Source organism: Ochlerotatus camptorhynchus, unplaced genomic scaffold (assembly GCF_037179485.1).
Source record: "Ochlerotatus camptorhynchus isolate MF236.1 unplaced genomic scaffold, CSIRO-AGI_Acam_v1.1 ptg000244l, whole genome shotgun sequence".
NCBI classification, from domain to species: Eukaryota; Metazoa; Arthropoda; class Insecta; order Diptera; family Culicidae; genus Ochlerotatus; species Ochlerotatus camptorhynchus.
Genome location: NW_027040734.1, coordinates 1,465,034 through 1,488,876, shown reverse-complemented (window position 1 = coordinate 1,488,876; position 23,843 = coordinate 1,465,034). Strand labels below are relative to the sequence as shown.

The 23,843-nt window shown below is 42.0% G+C and overlaps 1 protein-coding gene across 2 annotated transcripts in view; it reads left to right on the top strand.

Annotated features, from left to right (window-relative positions):
• Window positions 1–23,843, top strand: part of LOC135704631 (arginine kinase 1) — a 110,975-nt gene that overhangs the window by 74,171 nt on the left and 12,961 nt on the right. Inside the window, exon 1 of one of the 2 annotated variants that reach the window (XM_065226109.1) lies at window positions 7,587–7,734. The exons of the other annotated variant lie outside the window; for it this stretch is intronic. The gene's annotated coding sequence lies outside the window, so the exon portion shown is untranslated. Of the gene's footprint in view, window positions 1–7,586; window positions 7,735–23,843 lie in introns of those variants that run through there. 2 annotated transcript variants of the gene reach the window in all.

The following is a 23,843-nucleotide window of genomic DNA, read 5'->3' as shown; positions in this document are numbered from 1 at the left end:
TTTAATTGTAGCCAAATAACTTTCATTGTAAGTTTTTAATTGTTGCCAAATAACTTCAGAACCTTCTCCAAGGTGGGCCAACTAGACAGATTCTAGCATCAATGAGGTTTTGGTGCATGCATCAATGGCAAAGCAGTCTTGAATGTTGTTTTATAGTAGCTTTGTAGTATTTTATAAAACTTAAAATGTTACTTGGGAGGACCACGTTGGCTCTGAAGTTCTTCTCAGAACTACTCTGAAGTTCTCGTCAGAACTGCTCTAAAGCTCTCACCAGAACTACTCTGAATTTCTCCTCAGAACTACTTTGAAGTTCTCCTCAGAACTACTCTTAAGTTCTCATCAGAATTACTTTGAACTTCTCCTCAGAACCGAGGAGAGCGACACATCTAAATCTCAAGTTTAGATGCTCAACAAATCTCACACTAGCGAATCTATCTTCGAAAAATCTTCTTTCATTTGTCGCATCTACTTGCATCGCTCATCATCTTTTTGCAGGAAATTTTCAGAATCGTCATCAATCTTCTTTCTATCTACTCAGCGTGCGTGCAGCTAGCCACAGCAAAACACAATCTTTTTTGCATCGTAGATAGAGTAAAAGGGGGGAGTAGAACTACTCTGAAGTTCAAAATTAAGTTCTCCTCAGAATTACTCTGAAGTTCTCCTCCAAACTACTTTGAAGTTCTCCTGAGAACTGCTTTGAACGTCTTCTCAGAACTACTCTGAACTTCTCATCAGAATTATTTTGAACTTCTCATCAGAACTACTCTGAAGCTCTCCTCAGAATTACTTTGAACTTCTCCTCATAACTACTCTGAAGTTCTCATCAGAATTACTTTGATGTTCTCCTTAGAACTACTCTGAAGTTCTCCTCAGAACTACTCTGAAGTTCTCCTCAGAACTACTCTGAAGTTCTTCTCAGAACTACTCTGAAGTTCTCCTCAGAACTACTCTGAAGTTCTCCTCAGAACTAAGTTCTCGTCAGAACTACTCTGAAGTTCTCCTCAGAACTACTTTGAAGTTCTCATCAGAACTGCTTTGAACTTCTCATCAGAATTACTCTGAAGTTCTCCTCAGAATTACTTTGAACTTCTCCTCAGAACTACTCTGAAGTTCTCCTCAGAGCTACTCTGAACTTCTCCTCATAACTACTCTGAAGTTCTCCTCAGAACTACTCTGAAGTTCTCCTCAGAACTAAGTTCTCGTCAGAATTACTCTGAAGTTCTCCTCAGAACTAAGTTCTCGTCAGTATTACTCTGAAGTTCTCCTCAGAATTACTTTGACCTTCTCCTCAGAACTACTCTGAAGTTCTCCTCAGAGCTACTCTGAACTTCTCCTCAGAACTAGTCTGAAGTTCTTTTCAGAACTACTCTGAAGTTCTCCTCAGAATTACTTTGAACTTCTCCTTATTACTACTCTGAAGTTCTCCTCAGAACTGCTCTGAAGTTCTCCTCCGAACTGCTTTGAATTTCTCCTCAAAACTACTTTGAAGTTCTCGTCAGAACTACTCAGAAGTTCTCCTCAGAACTACTCTGAAGCTCTCCTCAGAACTGCTTTGAACTTCTCCTCAGAATTATTCTGAAGTTCTTTTCAGAGCTAATTTGAATTTCTCCTCCGAACTACTCTGAAGTTCTCCTCCGAACCGCTCTGAAGTTCTCCTAAGAACTACTCTGAAGTTCTTCTCAGAACTACTCTAAAGTTCTACTCAGAACTACTCTGAAGTTCTACTCAGAACTACTCTGAAGTTCTCCTCAGAACTACTCTGAAGTTCTCCTAAGAACTGCTTTGAACTTCTCCTCAAAACTAAAATTCTCCTCAGAACTAAGTTCTCGTCAGAACTGCTCAGAAGTTCTCCTCAGAACTACTTTGAAGTTTTTCTCAGAACTGCTTTAAACTTTTTCTCAGAATTACTCTGAAGTTCTCCTCAGAACTGTTTTGAATTTCTCCTCCAAACTACTCTGAAGTTCTCCTCCGAACTACTATGAAGTTCTTCTCAGAACTACTCTGAAGTTCTTCTCACAACTACTCTGAAGTTCTTCTCAGAACTACTCTGAATTTCTCCTCAGAACTACACTGAAGTTCTCCTCAGAACTAAGTTCTCCTCAGAACTAAGTTCTCCTCAGAACTAAGTTCTCCTCAGAACTACTCGGAAGTTCTACTCAGAACTACTTTGAAGTTTTCCTCAGAACTACTCTGAAGTTCTGAAGTTCTCTTAAAAATTACTTAGAACTTCTTCTCAGAACTACTCTGAAGTTCTCCTCAGAACTACTCTGAAGTTCTCCTCAGAACTAATTTGAACTTCTCCTCAGAACTACTCTGAAGTTCTTCTCAGAACTACTCTAGAAGAACTAAGTTCTCGTCAGAACTGATCTTACTTTGAAGTTCTCCTCAGAACTACTCTGAACTTCTCCTCAGAACTACTTTGAACTTCTCCTAAGAACTACTCTGAAGTTCTCCTCAGAACTAATTTGAACTTCTCCTCAGAACTACTCTGAAGTTCTTCTCAGAACTACTCTAGAAGAACTTCTTTGAAGTTCTCCTCAGAACTAAGTTCTCATGAAAACTACTTTGAAGTTCTCCTCAGAACTACTCTGAAATTTTCCTCAAAACTACTCTGAAGTTCTCCTAAAATCTGCTCTAGATCTTCGACGCAGTTTTCAACATTTTCCTGAAATGTGCGAAGTTGTCTGAACATTCTCTTGAAGATCTTTCAACTTTCCCGATAGTAGAGACTTCCCTAAACATATCTTTGCTCCCCACAAGTTCTTTCTACTTCTCAATAAATTAGAGATCTCTGGACTTCCCTAAAATTCACGGAACTTTTCTTAAGCTCCCGCAGTTTTCCTTATATTCATAACTCTTCTCTGAAGCTCTCGATTTTCCCCATGGTTCATGGTACTTTTTCAAAGTACTCCCAAATGTTTTGAAGTTAATACAAATTCAGAGACGATAACTGAACTTCGGAGAATTTCAAAGCCGCTTGGATGTTTTTACAAAGATTCAGATTGATTAATTATTCAGAAGACCTTCTACTGATCAACTATTCAATCAGATAATACCTCGCATATTTCTTCACTATATCAGCTGAATCAGAAATTGTTCAAATAACCAACCGTATGACTTCATGACGATTAGCTAGTTTGAAGATCTTCAACTGATTGAAAGTGCAACGGAGACGACTCTCGAATATGATGCCTTCAAGTAGATCAAGTATTATTCTGAAGATCTTGGACTGATCAAAAAAATCAATGACGTCTCATAAGTATTCTTTTAAGATGCTCAAAAGATCTCCAGATGATCGAAAATTCTATTCTTTCAAGTATTTTATTTTTTTTTTAATTCTTCTGGTAGATCAGAAGTAATTCAGGTAACTGAAACAAAAATCAAATGAAGTTGTTCAGATAGATATTCGTATCCAGCATTTTACGAGTGCTCACGGCCGCCACAATCTGGCTGAGTTTCTGGTAGGGAACATTCGACTTGATGTTTGGGTTGTGTCGTTTGACGTATAAACGATCAAATTTGACCGTTTACAGGTCAAACGACACAAGCCAAACTTCAAATAATATGTTCCCTATCAGAAACTCAACCAGATTGTGGCGGCCATGAGCGCTCGTAAAATACTGGATATGAATTTTAGCGAAGACAACAAATCAAGAAGACTGGCAACTCTTCCATTTTCTCATACGAACGCGTCATCTGCCGCTCAAAGGTAAATGCTTCGAACGAATTTGATAGCAAAGATTACATCATCAGACGAAAGGTTTGTGTATTTGCTCATTTTTCTATGCGTTCACACTAAGATTTTTTCACCGAAATCTGTGAAATTTTACCGAAATCTCAACAGCTGAACAAGTTCGGTAAATATTTCGGTGATTTTTCACAGATTTCCTGTAATTTTTCATCGAATATATGTGACAAATTACAGGAAATCTGTGAAAAATCACCGAACTGTTAACCGAACGTTCAGCTGTTGAGATTTCGGTAAAATAATCTAAGTGTGTTGCTTCCACGTTCACTCAAGCGCAGCGCTACTGTATCTGTCGCTTGGATTCTGGCAAAGTTGCCAGTCTTCTTGATTTGTTGTCTTCGATTTTAGTCACATAAAAAATATTTTAATAGCATATTGTCCGTGTTGCGCACCGATGGTGTAGTGGTAAGCGTGATTGCTTTCTCTCCCCAATGTGTCTGGGTTCAATCCCAGCCGAGGTCGGTGGGATTTTTCTGAGGCATACAAATCTCTTGTCACGTCTTCGGAAGGGATGTAAAGTCGTTGGTCCCGGCCCATGTGTGTTGAATGGGTGCGATATCCTACGCAGGTGTGTAAGCTGCCTTCCTGCACATTCGATTGTCGTCAATGAATCGCAATTGATGTCCGTCGGTGATTGGCACTAGATTGCGGAACACAAACCGACGTTAAATAAAGGAATGGAGAAAAATCATGAAAATTCGCTAGCGAAAAAAGTTGTGAAAAATGTTTGTGGAACATTTTCCAGTTTCCTTTTTTCGCAGTTTACAGTTCATGTGAAACGAAATCGATCAGCTTACACCTCCGGTGAAGTGAAAATCTGACAGATATGCTCTTCCTCGATACGTCAACTTTTCGCTTAGCTGCTGCTCTTTTCGCGAGCGCTGCAAGCGTGAAAAAAGTAAACGTAAACGAAAAAGATGCGATCCACAAAATACGATTTCGCTGGATCGTATCTGTTTGCAGTTCAAAGCGAAGTGAAGTGCGTTTTTCACGTAGGTGAAAAATGTCGTATTTTGTATGAGATTTTCGCTTCGCTTCGATCTCTATGCAGGCCTTTATGGAGAGTGCGATACATGGGAAAATGAAGGGACTGCAGAATCCATCGAGTTGTGGAGAGTTGACTGTGTTAATCCAAAAAATGATTCATGAAACCATTTACGCAAGCTCTGAGCTACTATGATCATGAGCATGATTTGCATAATAAATTATATACACATCCATGGTCACACTTGTATAGTTTTTGGATTTGCTCATAATTAATAATACTTAATGCTTAATGCTCATGTTCATAGATTGTTATGCAAGTGTATCCGCGGCGTAAGACTGTCAATTCGTGAACCGTTCTGTCCATAAATGCATAACAGTAACATCATTGCTTGGTTTTCTATTCTAATGGGACTAATGCGCCAACGATGTCCGGTTATTTGCTGGATGTGCTTGCAATTGTGATAGACGTTCATGAGATATGATCTATCACATAACGGGTGTTGCGAGGGGGAAGACGGCTTTCATTTGAGTACGTCTCAAATTTTCTTTTACTCAGAGTTGCTCAGAGCTACTCTGGTTTGCTTTGGGATCTGATCTAATTTGCGACGAAAACAGAATTAGTTTGACATATAAACATTGAAATCTGACCATGTTTGTTAGTTTGGATGCAATATTTGAGGTTCATGGAATCCCTCCACTTCGCGTTTTCACTGGCACTGGCCATCCAGAAGTCATACAGGTGGGCAAATTTAATGAAATGCTTGCCTCTCTGCAGCAGACATGTAGATTAATTTTGAACTTTGTCCATTAAGTAGATCACCAGATGTGTGCCCGTGAAATTGCGAAGTGGTTAAACCAAATTGTGTGGAAAATGGATTCCGTCATTATAGTGTCCTTAAATAATGGAAATGATCTCGTTTTCTACCAGTTGTTCCCTTGTTTCTCCCACTCAACCCTTGTGCCATCCATGACTACTGTCCGGACTTAACTCTTCTATTATCAACTCTGCTGGCAATCATATCCTCAAGTTGAGGACCTCAATTATAACATAACGCCGAAAATGACAAATCCCCCTGCGACTCCTTTGCTGTTATTGGTGTGCAGATTAGTCCTGGACACGGGCATTGACCCTCTCGCTACAGGAGGACGATGAATTGGCATGTGCCACCTGGGAAGAAGGACCAAGCAATGGGTGCAACTTGCAATTAATTGGTAGGGTCGTGATTGGACTGCTGCTGGTGAGAACTTAGGATTTACAATCAGAAACTGTTCCGTTGCATTTGTCATAGAGGTTTTGGCTATTTTCTTAAATCACGGGCGATGGCTTTTTGGAGGACACTTTTCGTTTTGCAGTGGTAATGAAATTGTACAGGATATTGCCACCTTAATACTACTGAGCATCAAGATGCTTAGAGTAAGCAAATAGATAGATATTTCCTTCCAGCAACCAGCTCCGGTGAGGAAATGTACTTGATGATAAGTCCTGCGAGTTCAAACTCCGATAAATGTGATTGCTTGGGCTGCGCTGTCAAAACAATCGAGATAATACTACCGTTCATCAGAGAGCAAGAGAGTTCTTCAGAGTTACTCTGGATTGCTCTGAGTTTCTCACTGTCTTCCCCCTCGGGTGTTGCTTCTATCTAGAGGTAACTCTAAGGCTAGCAGGTCCCGAAGAAACGTGCTCAACTTTTTGGCTCAGCTCTGATACTATCTTCGGTCCCAAACTAATCGATGCACCCCTCGAAACATAGGAAAATCCACGAACCCCTCATTTCATCCGTCAAACTTTCATAGCGAATCAAAACAAACATACTGTAGTACTAGAATTTCGACTAAAATGGGATACGTTAATCGATTTGCTTGGGACCAATAGGCTAGACAAGTAGTGAGCTAATTTAAAATCGTTAGTTTCGAATTGATTGTTGCTTCTAGTCTTGTTTTGATCACTTCTCTGGGCGCATTTCTGGATATGGCACTATCGCCCTGAACTGAGCACTTTATAAAACTGGTTTGATTTGTCTCATGATAGGTTCTAGTGTGATTTAAAAGTACGGAAAATTTTCCCTAGAACATTAGGAACATGCGCCAGTTATTCTGTTTTTAAAGTTTCTTTGATTTTAACTTCAGAATGACAGACAAAATTCATGCTCAGTCTTTGACTTAATATCGAGTTAGGGAATCAAAATAGCACTAAAACATCGGCCTTTACCAAAAGAATCGAATTATAAAATAATGGAGTTGTGGAGAGTTAACTGTAGTTAAAAATTAAATTCCCGGATTGACTGTCCAGGGTTCACTTCATTATGGCATATACTGGATCGAACTCGATTGGAAACCTCTGATCTAGAAGCTAATTTAAGATTATTAATAACATAAAACTTCTTCACAATGGACACGTTCGAACTTCCAAGCTTATCACCCCATAAACGGACGCTAGCAGTTGCATCACTTCCCAACTCTTATCTAATCACACTGACGTAAACAAGAACGAAAAAAATCATGTGATAAACTTATCACGTCAATATTGCAATTTTTAAATGTTTCATGTTTCCTTCGTGCTGTTTTTCTTTCCCTCTACTCAAAAAACGCATCTGCGCATTCCACCGTTCTACAACACAGCCACCCACGTGACACTTTTCCTACCGCGCAACATAATACACAAACACACGTCGTGTTGCATCGCTTGCGTTTGGTGTGACAGGCGGGAGGAAAAGCAAGAACCCCGCGAAAGAAGAGGGCTCGTCCCGTCACCCGTTCGAATGTGTGCGATGTTGCACCGGCTCGAGCCGAACCGAAAACACACGACGACTACCGAAGCACGGAGTCGTTCGTCGATGTATTGTTGCTGCTACTGCTGTTGTATCGCAGCATTTGCGTGTGTATCCAAACCGACTTCGGGTAGTGGGGGGACGCCGAGTTCCGAAAAACGGTTGAAATAAACTGGCACCGACAGTGCAATCATTGTACAGTTGAATCTTGAGTTCAGCGGTTGATAGAAGGTTAGTAGTCCCAGCAGCCAAAGTGAAACAGAAGGAAAATTGTGTGGCTTTTCCGGGGACTTGGTGCAAATTTCCTCGAGCTCGTCTAGGCTTCTAGCAGATTAAAACTTTTTTTTTTCCCATCGAGGTCATAGCGACTGAATTTTGATTTGACGGTGTTCTTTTCGCGGTGTGCAAAATTTTTGGAAGAGCTGCCCCCTGCTGCTCTGCTAGGAGTTTAGTGAGTGTGCGGAAGTGAAGTGTACCTATTCTTGCGAAAATAGCCGTAAAATTTCTCCGGTACCGTAAGTAGATTCTACTCATTAACTGATTATTAATTCGTGGAAGTTCTGTGAACTTTGAAGGATAACACATTTTCTATGGTGTAGAAAAAGTGTCAATGGAAAATAAGTACAGTGCAGTTGCATAACCCGGCTTTTTGCTTCGCAAAAGCCGGCTGGATAAGCGCGGTTAGTCATAAACCAGTTCTAGCAGGCTGGTTGTTGTATCCGTCCACAGTCGTGTCGTTGGATATGGTGGGAACGAAAATAAATAAGTTATCTGCAGTATTTCCACCCGGCATAGAGGGAAGCGAGCGCGATGAGTCGATTTTTTTCGATGTGCCTTTAAAAGTGCCATGAGTGTGTGAGTGTGAGTAAGAGCGCGCGTGTGAAGTTCGTAAAAAAATTCAAATACCACTTCTTGGTCCCTACTGGCTGGGGAGCAGTTGAAAAGTGTTTGGAGGTTTCTTGACCTTTTGGGTTCCCTCTTTCCTCTTTGGGACACGCGAAAGTCTCCATGTGTACGTGGATGAAACTCGAAAATTGCCACTCGAAGACGAACGCCCGTCTATTTTCGCATTAGTTTGTTCACGTGAGAACGACGGCTCGACACTGGTCGTGATTATGATCGCAGTTTCACTAGTGAAATCGTCGTCGTCGTCGTTGCTGGGAAGATGGAGCCAATTTGCATACAATGCAGCGGCCGGCGGCGGTTGGAACGGCACCGGATGGCAATGTACCCGATTTTCAGTGATTAGGTAACACCATCGTCAGAGTTTTGATTTTCGAGGTCAGTCTGCTGCAAGTGCGCGGCTGCGTGGGTGTTGCATTGCATTTTGATCCTTGCTTCTTCCTGACATGCCGGGAGATGAGATGTCGTGCAACACCACGTGTCGTTCCAGGAAATTTCCGCTCCGACACAGATCTTTCAAGGCCAAACTTTGAATCCTGTCGAGATGCACGCTGTGACTGTGAGCATGCTTGAAAAGGTGCAGAAGAAGGCCGATGAACAGTGTTGTTAACTTTTTATGGAATAAGATCCGTAGATAGATGAATTTGTTTCCACTACGTTAATTATTGCCAGATTTAATGGCCTTTTCCCAAAAAACTTGAAAATTTTAGAAATGATGAGAGTCAAAATTTTGAAAATCCGTAGGTTTTCTTCGGTATCTAAAAAATCTGGAAAATCCGTTGAATTTTATGGTCGGTTCGCAGATTTACAAATAAACCGATCACACTGCCGATGAAGATGTGTGGAATCAGTGTGAACGATGCACGCTTGGGATTCTTCTTTTCTTGTTGGAATGAGTGCGCGTCACATGACCGCGTGGAAAACTACTCGTCAGATCGAAGTTTATGAATCTGGGTGAATACCAGCCTTATAAAATTCGTATTTATTAAATAAGATACAAATATGAAGAGCTTTGAGTGGGTTGGTTTATTTCCTTTAAATTCCGTTAAAATTGCTTATCTTTTGACAGATACGCGTATTTCGTCTACTACTTGCAGACTTCATCAGTGCCAAGTACTCAACACCACATTGTGTTGAGTACTTGGCACTGATGAAGTCTATAAGTAGTAGACGAAATACGCGTATCTGTCAAAAGATAAGCAATTATAACGGAATTTAAAGGAAATAAACCAACCCACTCAAAGCTCTTCATAAAGGGATTCCGTTAAGAGGTTCGACAAATTTAAAGAAAAAATACAAATAAATTAATACAAATTTTGTAAACATTCTTGAAATATTTCACGAGAATTATTTCAGTTCATCTGTTAAAGTATATAGGGATACCATATTGTGAAGAATTGAAATTAGTTTGACTATCAAAAATTTAAATATTGAACTGGCAAGTAGTGCCAGATTTGGAGAGCATCACTTTTCAAATAGACCAATCTACATTGATCGATTCTCTCTTTCTCAATTATTGTCTTAATTTTGAAGACATTTGAAATTTTGGGCATGGATTACATTATTCAAGCAGTTGTCGTTTTTTGCCACTCGAAATTTGCAGTGGAACAATAGTTTGATATTTTTTGTCATCAGCCTCGAGAAAATAGGATCTTATTTATGCTGAGCTTGAAAAATCTGGTATTTATTGCTCCATTTTCTTAAAATCGCTGGTAGAACGTCGTCCCAAAACTGCTTTGACAGTATGATCAATTGACCACTTTGTCAAGTAGTTTTGGCATGATTTTTTACCAGCGATTTCAAAAACTGGACCAACTAATTTCTATTTTTTTTATGAAACGCACCAATGATTGCTACTTTTCTCTCAAAATAATGCTTTATTTCAAAGTTCGAGTTGTAGTAAACGGCATTTTAACTACTCGAATGGGAGTGGTTAATTGATCATTTAATTCATACTCAGAGAGTGAAGCGCATTTACTCTTTCTTATGGAGCCATTTCTAAAATCGTAGGTTATCCATGCGCTGAGTGATCTGCTGTTAGAAAGTTCTCCATACGAATGAGTAAAAGTGACTTCGTTTTCAATGTAGTGAAAAGTAGAAAGAGGGAGATGAGAAAATGAACAGCAAATAAATGCAGGACCCCACCGTGTTCAATGCAGTATCGCTGTAAAGATCTGGTAGACGTACCGGAAGGTTTCAACGGACCTCAGTCACTGCCGGCACATCAATAAACTCGTAGACCCAGGACGTTTAACCAGGTGATCGCCATTTACATCATATTCACCAATACTTCTTACCGAATGAAGCACCCACGTGATTCCTGAAATGGGTCGCTGGATCTACAATGGAACGACAGGGCTACAAATGGTTTCATCTATCAAGAAACAAGTTCAGACAACTTTCTTCCACAACACCATTGCTGGACAGTGGGTGGTAGATTGTTTATCCGAGCCAATTCGATTGTCAGTTTTTCGACCTGAAGGTCCGTAGATCGAGGAACGGTCCGGCTCGTTTCTCGGCTTTGCATGTTGCTGATTAGAACTGAGTATAGCTTAGATCATAAATAAACTCGCTGCTAATGAAATATTTCAATCATTGTTATGAAACATTTCAAATGCTCTTGTGGTAAACGCTATTTCAAAACTGCCCAAATTTCAGTTTGATCCCATCCATATCGGTCAAAAGTGAAGCTACTCAAAAATCAGTAAACATCGATCGGATTCCGGTCAACTTGCCAGTCCCAACATTTTTTTAGTAGCTTCACTTTTGATCGATGAGTAGTGGGTGGATCATACTCAAATTCGGGTAATTCAGTAATTTTTATTCAAATTGGTAGCTCTTAACAAGTCTCATTTTGAGTAATCGTGAGAACGTAATGTTCCAACAACTGAAGGTTTGCCGCTGAAATTCAAATCAAAATCGATATATTACACTTCAAACTACGTCATTCGTCATAGCCCAGCGGATCACGCTAATCCAGCTTTCAATCCGGCCCGCACTGCAGTCGGTGTCCTTGGCCCGGGATTTCCATTTTCCATTTGCTGTGAAAGCCAGCCTCCTGGCTGAATGCACACGCCTTCCCATTCAGGGCATGTGCTGCTGACGGCCTCTGGCAGTTGGGTGGGGGGTGGCAGAAATGTTGCATAACGGCTTTCCTATTATGCTTTGCACGCCCCCATCCTAGCGACCTGCATGCAATGGTTAAACCTACCAACGACACCCATCATCTCTGTATAGGCTATAGGCATTTTATAACGAGAAGATCCACCCCAGCAAGAGGGACGTAATTATTATGGAACTATCAATAGTAGGCGTTCTAGTTTAGTTTTTCAATTTCACTCCTTTTCCAAGTTTCCGTTTCGTTGCTGATTCGGAATGTGAGAACGAGTTCATAATTTATTGTACCGCTACCACCATCACGACAGGTTGGTTCTATTACGTAAGTAATCGATAGGCAACGGTGGTTGTTGGCACTGTTCTCTCTCACCTCATTCCGTGATGTAAGGCGACAGTTTGTTATTCTTAAGCCCGACACGAAATCGGTTTATATTAAAATGCATACGTGGCAGCTGGGAGCTGCGTGAATTCGGCTAAAATTAGATTTGACTAGGCGTTTGCTCCCGGAGGACGCGTCCCGTGTGGGACGTCGAGCAGCATTCCGCCAAAAAAAAAAGACGAGATCGAGACCCGGATGAAATTAGCCGAGGCAATATATTACCCCCCGAATTTATGAGCCTTAACTTAGTCGAGAGTTGCAACAAAGCAGAGCAATGTAATTTGTCTTTCGGAGAGATGCACGATGGTGTGGTTTTGCTTTTTTGTTTGAGACAGCGCATTGAGTGACCCAACCGGTTGATTGACACTAACCCAATCGACTAAAATCATCAATGCGGAGCAACAGATAGAGAGCCCTGTTCGGATCACCTTCCGCAGGTTCTTTAAAAAAGTCCTCCCATAGCAAACGGTGGCTTTGTCACGCTTAGCGTTAGCGAAATCTTCCCTCGATAGGTCGCTAATATACTAAGGCAAAGCACAAAATTCGCAAAAAACAAGTCCAACCCCCTCTGAACTAGAAAGATAACAACTCTAATTTTAGAGTGTGAAACCGTGATAACAGCGAGTGTGTGCCCCCGGCCTCCCCAGTCCCAAGCTAATACTAATTATACCGAGACGTACCTCTGCAGCTACGATGATTACTAACCCGCTTTGAGTGTTTCGCCTCTAACAAATTGCGGAGCAGTCGGATAGGGGACGTTCAGAAATAATGCTGAATTTCTTAATAAATTTGCTCCGAGAGTAAGCTCGTTTTAGCACATCACACGTTAGCGAAACGAGACGAACCACGTTACGCTAATTGCTCGCATAAAATACATGTTCCGAAAATCTTTCGAGGAAAATCTACGGTGCGTCGCACCGTCGGACGGCATGTGCCATGTGTGAGTTTGCATGTGAAATAATAATAGGACGAAGTTGCTCTTGCGTACTAACAGCAAATCGAGCCGAACGATGAATTAGGTGGTAAGTAACATTGATCGATTCTCTTCATCGACTTTCCCTTTCGTTAAATAACTTGGCCTTAAGGTGAAAGGGGACGTCATTAGTTTTTGGACAATTGCATTCTACTTGCCTACCGGAACACAGTGAACACATTTTCATTGACTAAATTTTGATTTTAATCGGAAAAACTGCTTTTGAATTTAAAACTATAATGACGTCCCCTTCACCTTAAAACCGTGCAATGCAAGATAATAGTTTCTTTCATCGAACTGTATGTTGGAAATGTTTTTACACGGCCTTGGGAATGCAAAGAGTAAATCGACGAAGAGACCATGTTAATGCTACTTAGGACCTAATCCATTGTTCGGCTTGAAATAGAAAATGAAATTGATACAAAAAACAACGACCGAGAGAGTGAGTCACCGCGAAAGCTGAAACAATCGACGTCAATGTTTCGTTCTGGAAAAAAAAATGTTCCATGACAGCAAAATGATGGTCACGCGCTTTCCGATACTACAACGACCGACGACAACGACGAAGCGCAATTATTTGCTGAGTTTTCAGAGTCGTCGTATTTCAACAACGGCGACCCGTTCGAGTCTGTGGGGCGTGGCGCAGAGTATAGTATAGATTGATCGTATGCGATCGTATGAAAACCCGGGAGGGGTCTGGGGAGTAACTGTAGCAGCCAGAGGGTCACTGAACTGAAACTGAATGCGCGACATGCGCCACCATCATCGCCACCGATCGAAGTGTGCTAGCGTTGGGACGAGCATGTGGGAAATGTGCTGATAGGAGACTGACACTCTGCGTGTTGATTGCATGGGAAGATATCGAGTTGTCTGCATCTGACGCCGTGGAATTTTGCCATTCGAGTCTGATTGGAGTATCACGAGTCGTAGGAGTGTAGAAGCTTATCACAACTTGATGCATCGTCAGGTGTGATCAGAAGACGGCGGCTTCAGGCATGAACTGGTCTCAGACATGGTTTGAACACAGCTTCAGTTGAAAGTAGTTCCAGACATGAACTGAAGATCACTCCGGGATCTGTAGACAATTTCATACAGAGCTTTGGACAGGCAGCCTCAGATTGGAATATGGGCTGATGACGGTTTTAAGAATCATTGAGATAACTTCATGAGAATGATTGACCGCCCACGGTTGCTACTCTGTTATTGCCAGATCAGCTGCAATTACCGTAATTACACAGAGAACCAATAGACGATGCTTGGGACTAGCAATCATCCTCAATTTTTACACACTGGTGATCTCAAACTAGGCAATACCAGCGTCGGCCGCACCCGAACGCAAGTCAAGAGAGGAATGGGTAGGAATGTGTTGACGTGACACTCGCTTTGATGGAAAGTTTTAAGAATCATTGAGACAACTTCAGAATATAAAGACAACTTCAGATGGTAGAGCTTTAAACAAATGCAAACTTGGTCTGTTGTCAGTTTCAAATATGATCTGAAGACAGTTCCAGGTATGATCCGAAGACAACTTCCGAAGGCAACTGTCAAACTTTCGGACATCGAGTTTGAGCCTTTACAGTGCAAAACTTTAAAATCTGCACCATCAAGCATCTTTTCAAGAGGACCGGTTTTAGAAACTCAGAGGTTCTTTACGATAGAGTTTTAAGGAATAATTACAATTTGAACATTCTTCAATTTTCACCCGATTTAACATTTGCAGCGATGGAATGCATCGTTTGTCTCGAATAAAAAACATCGCAACAGTATTAGCTAAAGCTTCTGAACTCTCAGATTACCCCAACTGGTAACACTTGCCAAGCAAATGGATACCGCAGATACTTACCAAAATGAGATCACCTTTGAGGTTAGTCCATTGGTTGGTGGGTTGAATTTCTGCCAGAATCGATTTGCAAATCAATTACTCAAACAGAAATGAACTCAATGCAAATGCAACTCACCCTCCCCGCACCACCCCCCACAGTCTGGGGCGCAGTGTTTGCAGCGTTTCAAATTACAGTCGAGATCATAACCGTCCGAATCAATCAAGCAAAAAAGAATCCCATCCGTTCCCATTCCGGGTCTCCCCGCAAGCAGCATCAGCCACACGTACATGCGACATAGAAACGCTGAAACGTGTCCATAGTCTGCTGCTCCTCCTCCTCCTCGACTTGACCCCTCGGACCACCGTTCTCCGGTAATGAATATTTCCGGTGTGCACGAAGCGGACTGCCGGTGAATGAACAATACACACACACTCGTTGACGAACGTCCATCTGGTAGGAAAATTGATACACGAAGCGAAGCACTGTGGTACCACCACCACCTTTCACGCGCCTCGGCCATCAACGGTGGACGGATGGAATGGTGCACATTCCCATCATCGTTTTCAATTGTGCATTTTGCATATGCAATTCCGTCTGTTTTTTCCCGACGGTAATTGCGGTCGTCATTCTCATCATCCCGTCGATCGGCGTCAGTCGAGATCATCTAAGTCTCCCTTGGAGGCCGGCCAAATCCAACCTACGCTGGCCAGACCAGACAGGAGATCAATCAAAAGAGAAGTAACTTCCCGCCGAGTTTTCTCTGATTCTATTTTTCAAATTTATTACTGTCAGACACGGACCGTCGTCATCGCCATCTTGGCTACCGCTGTCGTTATGAAAGTTTATTTTTATGGCTTCTGAGTCTTGGCGAGCGAGCGAACGAACGAACCGTTTTTTGGCGAGGAATGTTAGTCGTCGTCTACTTGTAACCGGTTCTCCGTAAACACTCGGAGAGCTAATTGAGCGGTCAATTGAGTTTCATTAGCGAGCGCGCTCGGATCCGTTGGATGTGCGCTAACGGAGAACAAATGTCTTTCTGGAAGAAACTTCTCGTGACGACATGGACAATGGAATGATTTGAACACTACAAACTGGAATTTTGCATGATCCACAACCCCTACCTTGCTTGCTGTTCTAACCCATTCATTAACCAACAAGAGTGGAGATCATAGCGTCTGGAGCTACGCTCAAATCAATCGTATCTTCAGTACTGATTTCTCCAAGATCAATCACCTTTAGGAAGTGCCGGAGTGAACGTCCCACCAAGCCTGGTCGTTCACCTTGTCCTTGGTGACAGTCAAATCCTCCCGAAAACCCAGTGTGCGCTTGTTGTTTGTGTTGTGCAGCCCAACTAACCTAATGCTTTGATCTTGCCCCGATAGCACCTCCTGCGATCGAAGACCGGATCGATCCCGTTTGCTTGCGCCTACCCTCTTAACCACCACCAGGATCGTCGGGATTGAAATTATCAAACCTAAATGCTCGTCTCAGTGGACAACCAAACCAAAGTTTCCACTTCAGTAAAAACGCTTGCGCGTGCCAATTAGCACGTCCCGTCCGTAGATTTCGATACCTAGCACGTACGCATCCGCCGAATGTTCTAATAGTTATTGAGGTTGCCACCTTCAATCAACCGATCCGTGTAGGACGACCAAAAAAGACAAAATCAATTACACTGCCTCAGTTGTTGAGAGGTCCGTTTTGTGAGAGGAAGAAGGCAAATCTAAACAGCGGACGAAACAGATTTGCTCTATTGAAGACGACGATGAACGGGGCCGATCTCGCGAAGCAATCTTTCAATAAAAATATGCTAATGCATTATTTGTTTGCGGGAAGGCGAGCGTGGGTTGATTTGCACTTTAAATTACCTTTTAAAGCTGGAAGAAATTCGTCGTTTGGCAAATGGAAAATTTTTGCCGGTTTGCGCTAAATTGGTGTGTTAGTAGATAAGGGAAACCGTTGCCAAATGTTGCTGACTTTATCAGTTGTGAAGTCACTTTGTTAGTGGGTATCAGTTCCGTTAGGTTTTTTTTTATCGCTTGTGTACCACTGTTGCGTAACGGAAAGGTTATCTAAGGTTTTTTTTTTGCAACTGATTGAATTGATTTAAAAGTGACACATTTACTCCACAACTTCACAAACCCCATGATCCGGAAGACCTTGATTGTCTAAAGCCTATGAATGTGATGTTTAAACTCATGTTTTTGGATGGATTCCACACATCTTAAAAAGACCGCCAACGTTGCTAGAAAAAGTTCGTAGAAGTTTAAAGACAATCCAGGGACGACAACTGAAATGGTACTTGCCTATAAGTGGGTATCCAATGAACTATTTGGTAAACTGCAGAGGATTCGCAGTTTACGAGTATTCTCGAGGATCTCCAGTAAAACTTTCAAGGTCGATTAGGAACAGCTCTACACTGTACCAAAATATCATCCTCTGTTCGAATGAAACTTCAGACCATTCAAATCGAAATCGCTTTTTCGAATGATTGCTGCTACCTGATGACGGTTGTTTTGAAATCAGATGATGCTCCTCTCAAATACAGGATGAACATCAATACCGGAAGCGAATGGACCTCAGTTGATATACGTAATGCTCTCTGTAGAATGATTGTCATGCCAAATTGAAATGCATATGGTATTGGTTCAACCCCGTAACGCAAATCAGCCAAAACGATGATGTAAATAATTCTATCGAACGTCATTTCCTGATCTGCGCTGACAAACGAGCTGGAAACATAGTCATCGCTATCAGAGGCTGGTAAAGCGTGCAAACCGAATATTGTATATTTCGTGCTGGATGAAGTTTCCTCTACCAACAAACGATTTTTGTATCCAATGGTGGAATGTCTGTTCATGGCTATTCAATATGGAAATGTAAGCAATCGGATAAATATAAATCTAATTTAAACCATTTGCAAGTCATCATATTCTTAAACTGTTGTCCTCTGAACGCTGTATGATTTACAGCCATAAATATCCTTTATTTGGGTGACAGTTATATGGATGCTCATCAGCTGATGATGATTTCAACCACAGTCAAGAAGTAACAAGCAGCGTCTCGCGTGCCAAGTTAAAATCAAATAAGGAAGCAACACGATTGAAACCCCTTTGTAGTCCATTGATAGCACCATACGAACTATAGTTTGTACGACGAAAAGGTATCCTCAGTTTTGCGTTGTTACGGAGTGCTCGTGGTTGAACCATACAGGTAACTCTAAGACTAGAAGGTCCCGAAGAAACGTGCTCAACTTTTTGGCTCAGCTCTGGTACTCTCTTCGGTCCCAAGCTAATCGATTCACCCCTCGAAACATAGCAAAATCCACTAACCCCTCATTTTATCTGTCAAACTTTCATAGCGAATCAAAACAATCAGAGTGTAGTACTAGAATTTCGACTAGAATGGGATACGTTAATCGTTTGCTTGGGACCAATAGGCTAGACAAGTTGTGAGCCAATTTAAAATCGTTAGTTTCGTATTGATTGTTGGTTGAACGTTAACGTCGATTTGTTGTAGAATAGAAGGACAATCGAATCTGCCCTGTAGAATGTCTGCCACAAACTGGGCCCTTGTCGTATCTCTTCGACTCCACAAAGGATCCAGGTGAATTAACTGGCACCGACTTTCGTAGCTTGGAAGGCGATGAGGATCCCTTCCAGGCAATTTTCGAAGGGCAAACCAAATGAATCGTCGTTGAATAGACTCTACTCTTTGTACACTGTTTTGGTAATTGGGATTCCATATAGGGCAGCAGTATTCTTACACCGACCGGATGAGGGAGCAGTAAAGCAACTTTAAACAGTAGATGTCCGTGAAACTTTTAGCTCTCCTGAAAATGAAGCCGAGCGTTCTGGATGCCTTGTCGATCACGTACGAGATATGCTGGCTGTATGTGAGTTGACAATCTAATATAACTCCCAAATTCTTAATGTCATTCACACGATGTACGTCAACGCCTTCTAGGATATAACTGAATGTAATTGGATGTTTCTTCCCTGACAACGTGATTACTGAACATTTTGTTGAATTTACAACCATGCGGTTCAGTTGGCACCAATTAGCAAAAGAGTTGAGTTGGAGTTGGAGAAGGTGGCAGTCAGCGGTGGCTCGGATTCGGAGATAGATTTTCATGTCGTCTGCGAACGACAGTCAGTCGTGGACCGTCGAGGACGAAATTGACGTCTTTGAAATACACAAGAAATATCAACGGGCCGGAATACCCGAAGTGGCAGGGAACGAAAGAGATCGATCGGATATTGTAAAGGGCTCGAGCAATGCAATAATCATTCGAAGTATTGCGGATGTTTTCGTTCAGTGTTCTGTTCTTCCGCAACTGTAAGGCAGCATATGCTGAACTCGAGGGCCATTTAAAATCGTCGCAATTCTTGGAGCAATTTTACGCCAAAATATCTGGAATTGAGCCAGTCAGTCGAACATGACAGGACAACCCACCCGAAACGCTTCCCTAATAAAAAATAACCATAAACGAACAATAACCCAAATCATTGAACTATTCCACAAATGGTTTGGATGATACCCAGAACACGTCGTTAAGCAAATTAACCATACAATTTTTATTAGGGTTTGCAAGGAGAAAGAGTAGGAGTTTCAACTTATGGTGTATGGAGGACGAGCTCTTCTACCTCCATCCATTATTGGCAGTGACCTGACTGGCGGTCAAATTATGAAATATTTGAAACTGTGGATCAGTTACTGATAATTTGTTCAAATCCCTTTTATGAGTTCCGTTCACATGTCAGGTTGATCATGGAATATTCCGAAGACATTTGATCAATTTCAATGTTGACTTCACTCAGTTTTGAGTCGATCTAGTTCAGCGTTTCTCAATCTATGGGTCGAGGACAGGTCCTTAGATGGGTCCCAATAGTCTCAAGATGTTCGAAGTTTATGTAAAATTTATCTGCATTTCATCTTGTTGGGATAATCAAATTTGAGCTACACTGTTTAGCTCTTAGCTTTTACTTTTGTCACTACCTATATAGTAAAATAGAGATGGGCAAAACGGCTCCCAAAGGTGAACGGCTCAAAACTATAGTCGCTATATTCATAGTCTGGCGGATAGAATCTCGGGCACCAATTGAGCTGTCAAATAGCGGAACCAATCGAGCAAATCACGACTAACAACAGAAAAGAGCACATCAGTTATTGCGAACAAAACTCGTGACTCAAGACTCGCCTACACAAATTAATACCATCTATGGGTTGGGGAAGGTTTCCCCTATCCGATGATGTTGGTAATTTGCGTTCGATTGGCGAGGAAAGAATAATCAACGTTTTGTTTTTAAAAGTTGATAGTACCTTTTCAATTGTTGGTCTACAATATATTGTATTGGCTCCGCTTTTTGATAAATCGAAATTCTATCCGCCAGACTATGAATACAGCGTCTATACTGCACAAATGCAATTACGCCCAAATCTCAAATCATTCCGGATTTATTCACCATTAAATACATCCAGTCAAATTTCACAATTGTTTGTTTTAATAAAATTTAATTCATTGCTAGAGGCAATACATCTGGCAACGCTTTTTCAATGATACATTTACGATTGCTGGCAAAGCGCTAAAGTTGAAGTGGTTTTCTTCCGCTGGCGAAGCTGGCCAGAGCTAAACTGGCCCAGAATCACCAGCTACTTAGTATACCACAATCAGCAGTCAAGGACCAATTCTATTGACCACGAACGAAGTTTCAAGCTCAGGTTGTACCTCAGGTAACCGAAAAGGAGCATTCCCCTTTTGGAACGGGTCACTCCTGCATTGTCCTAGGCCGTGTCAATCCTCACCAACGAGGGAAGGCGCCTGAAAGGCATCTAAGCCCCGTAAAACCGTCGTGCAGTCAAACCACCACAGTAGCATTTCGTTTGTCCACAATTCGATTTGTTAAACGAGCGATTCGATCTGTCAAATGTGCGAACAGATGCTTCAAACGAAATATGCTGTCAGATGATATTTCTTTGATCAGAAAATCGAGACTACTTTGTTCATTTTTGAGTAAATATGAGGAACTCAAATTTACTCGCTGCAAATATATTTACTCTGAGTGCAGTTGTCTTGCCCCCAGATTACTGGTGAGTTTTCAAACGATCGGTACTCGACTAGCTGGCGTATATTAAAATGATTTGCGGCAGAAGTTTCAATATCAGTGGTCGCTTTACGATGTCAATGCCATTTGCGCACTGACATTGAGGTGAATGGTATTGATAATCTATTTTTGTGAACTGATACTGACATCAGGTGTCTAGTGAAACTTCATAGGTTTATCTTAAATATGGAACTTTGTCAATTGCTATTCTGTTGCCGAATAATTTGCAAAAAATCTGCCCCATTACTAGAACTAGGGCGGGGTTGGTATATATCTAGATAGAGCTGGAATTAGGGCCTAACAACTTTTGTAAACAATTACTTATCTTGATGATTTCTAGAAATTCAAGGCTCGCCCACGCAAACCAACATCCTCATCGGGTAGGGAAAGACTTCCCCTATCCGATGGTTAGGTTGGTCTGCGTGATCGTGCCTTGAATTCCTAGAAATCATCGATAGAAGTCATTGTTTACTAAAGCTGTTACGCCCTAATTCCAGCTCTATCTAGATATAATATGTTTAATCGTAAATTTTTCTTACTAGCGACATCTATTGTTAAAATCAAGTATTCCTTATTCCTTTGTTATACCAAGCACTGAAAACGAAACTAACTTAGAGAGTTAGCGAAGACAACAAATCAAGAAGACTGGCAACTCTTCCATTTTCTCATACGAACGCTATGAGACAGGTACAATCGCGTCATCTGCCGCTCAAAGGTAAATGCTTCGAACGAATTTGATAGCAAAGATTACATCCTCACAAGAAGGGTTTGTGTATTTGCTCATTTTTCTATGCGTTGCTTCCACCTTCACTCAAGCGCAGCGCCACTGAATCTGTCGCTTGGATTATGGCAAAGTTGCCAGTCTTCTTGATTTGTTGTCTTTGGAGTTAGTCACTTTTACTCAGGGCATGAGTAACATACGATTTCAGAAAATTATCCATACAAATGAGTAAAAGTTATGCACTCGCTTAGTAAAATTCATTTCAGTTTCAGTGTGTTAGAAACTTTTTATTAAACCGGGAAAAATATGTTGAACGCCCGGAAAAAAACTGGGAATTTACATTCTTAAATCCAGTGGTCACCTTGAATTAGTAATCGCGCAGTTCGATTACCTTAGAGCGAAGACAACAAATCAAGAAGACTGACAATCGCGTCATCTGCCGCTCAAAGGTAAATGCTTCGAACGAATGTGATAGCAAAGATTACATCCTCAGAAGAAGGGTTTGTGTATTTGCTCATTTTTCTGTGCGTTCTTCCACCTTCACTCAAGCGCAGCGCTATTGTATCTGTCGCTTGGATTCGTTTACAGTCGTTTTACAACCATTTTGGTTCACTTTGATCTTCAAAATATCTATTTTCAATATTGGTGGATCCGCAAGCTTATGGAATTTCTCCAAGTGGATCAAAATTAACAAAAAATTTGAGATTCGCTGATCTAATTAATCCTAGTGAAGCGGTTAACCTCGCTAGGATGACGCTGCTAAGTTCGGGAACAATCTTTCGAAAGAATCATGCCCGTTTGGCTGTAACAATGCTGGAAATCATGTCAACAGCCCATAGATTGTTTCCCAAAAGATAACCCAAACAAAAACTTTGCTTCATGTTTGCAAGTTGTGCACTGATTTATGAATCAATTCGGCAGCGCTGATGTTCCCCAATCATGCCATCTTTGCACTCTGTTACGTGACCACAAATTTCCAACCATTCTCTCCCCCCTTGCCACCCACCGAACGCCCATGACATTGGCCTTGGTGTCGCTCGTTCTCTGAAAGCCACCTAGCGGCGAATAGTCGAACCCGCCGCCAACTACATGTACATACTGCAAGCCAAAGCAACACAGGTAGGTACATGCTTCCTTCTGCAAAGTCCAATTACTCAACGACTGCCGTCGTCGGTCCTCTTGGTCGTCATTGTGTGTTTTAGCAAGAAAAGATAACGAACTTATCACCGGCGACAGCCAAATGCACTTGAGAGCAAACACACTCCGGCTGGATGGACCCTGGGCAGCTGTTGCCATATCCTCCGGTTTCTCGCTTATCTGGCTAGCGTCATTGTTGGACCATAAATAATAAGCCACCTATTCAAAATCGCAATCGATTGTGATCTTTCTCCCTTTTTTTAATTTTTGGTTCGGAGGAGGGAGCAATCAATTACCTTCTGTCATCGGCCCCGTGTCCACCGATGTACGATTTTACTCTGCGACTTCTATAATCTATTGACGATGAGTCGTTTTGAGCTAAGAAGAGATGTGACTACCTTCTCGAGGAACTGATAGCAGTGGCTTCTTCCTACTACCTCCTCGGTCGGCCTATCGTGACAACTGAGGTCAGATAAGCCTTCGGCATTTGGGAATTTGGACGCCGAGATGGAATTCTGTGCAAAGCCACACAGTCATCTCCTCCGGCCAGTGCACACAATCGCTCGCAGGTCGGTCGGCTATTGTGTCTCAGAGATAGCGCGTCGACGGCCGAGACTGCCGCACTGGGTATAGCCGAATGGCCAATATCAATCAGTTCACTTTCCGCAATCAGCGTGTGTGCAACAGTGGGTAGCGGTGCAGCTGTTATTGCTTAATCGCGGATCCTTCTTCCTATTGTGCCCCTCCTGGCTTTTGCTGCGTTTGTGTGTAGAGTGTTTCCCAGAACCTAATCCCGGCAACATCCGGTCACTTAACTAGAGTATCATTCTGTTCTCAAGTGTTACCGTTTTACGGCCAGATCCTTAACACTGAAGTGTGTGAGATCTCAAGTGTGCGGTGACCTCAAGTCCCCCTCCGCTGGATTTAGTTTTTCGCGTCGCAGCACAGTGCAGAGAAAGTGCGGCTACAAAATTCGGCGGACCGCGATGCTGCGGCTCCAGAAGCGCGCGTTCGGACGCACGCAAACAACCGCGGCGCAGCGGCAGGCCACGCGGTCGATCCCACGAATACACACAGACACGCACGCAGCCTACTGTGAATGATTGGGCACAGTCATGGTCGGCTCTTGCAGGTGTAGAAAGTTGCGCTGCTCCGGTCGCACTGGAAACATGTTCTGTTGCTT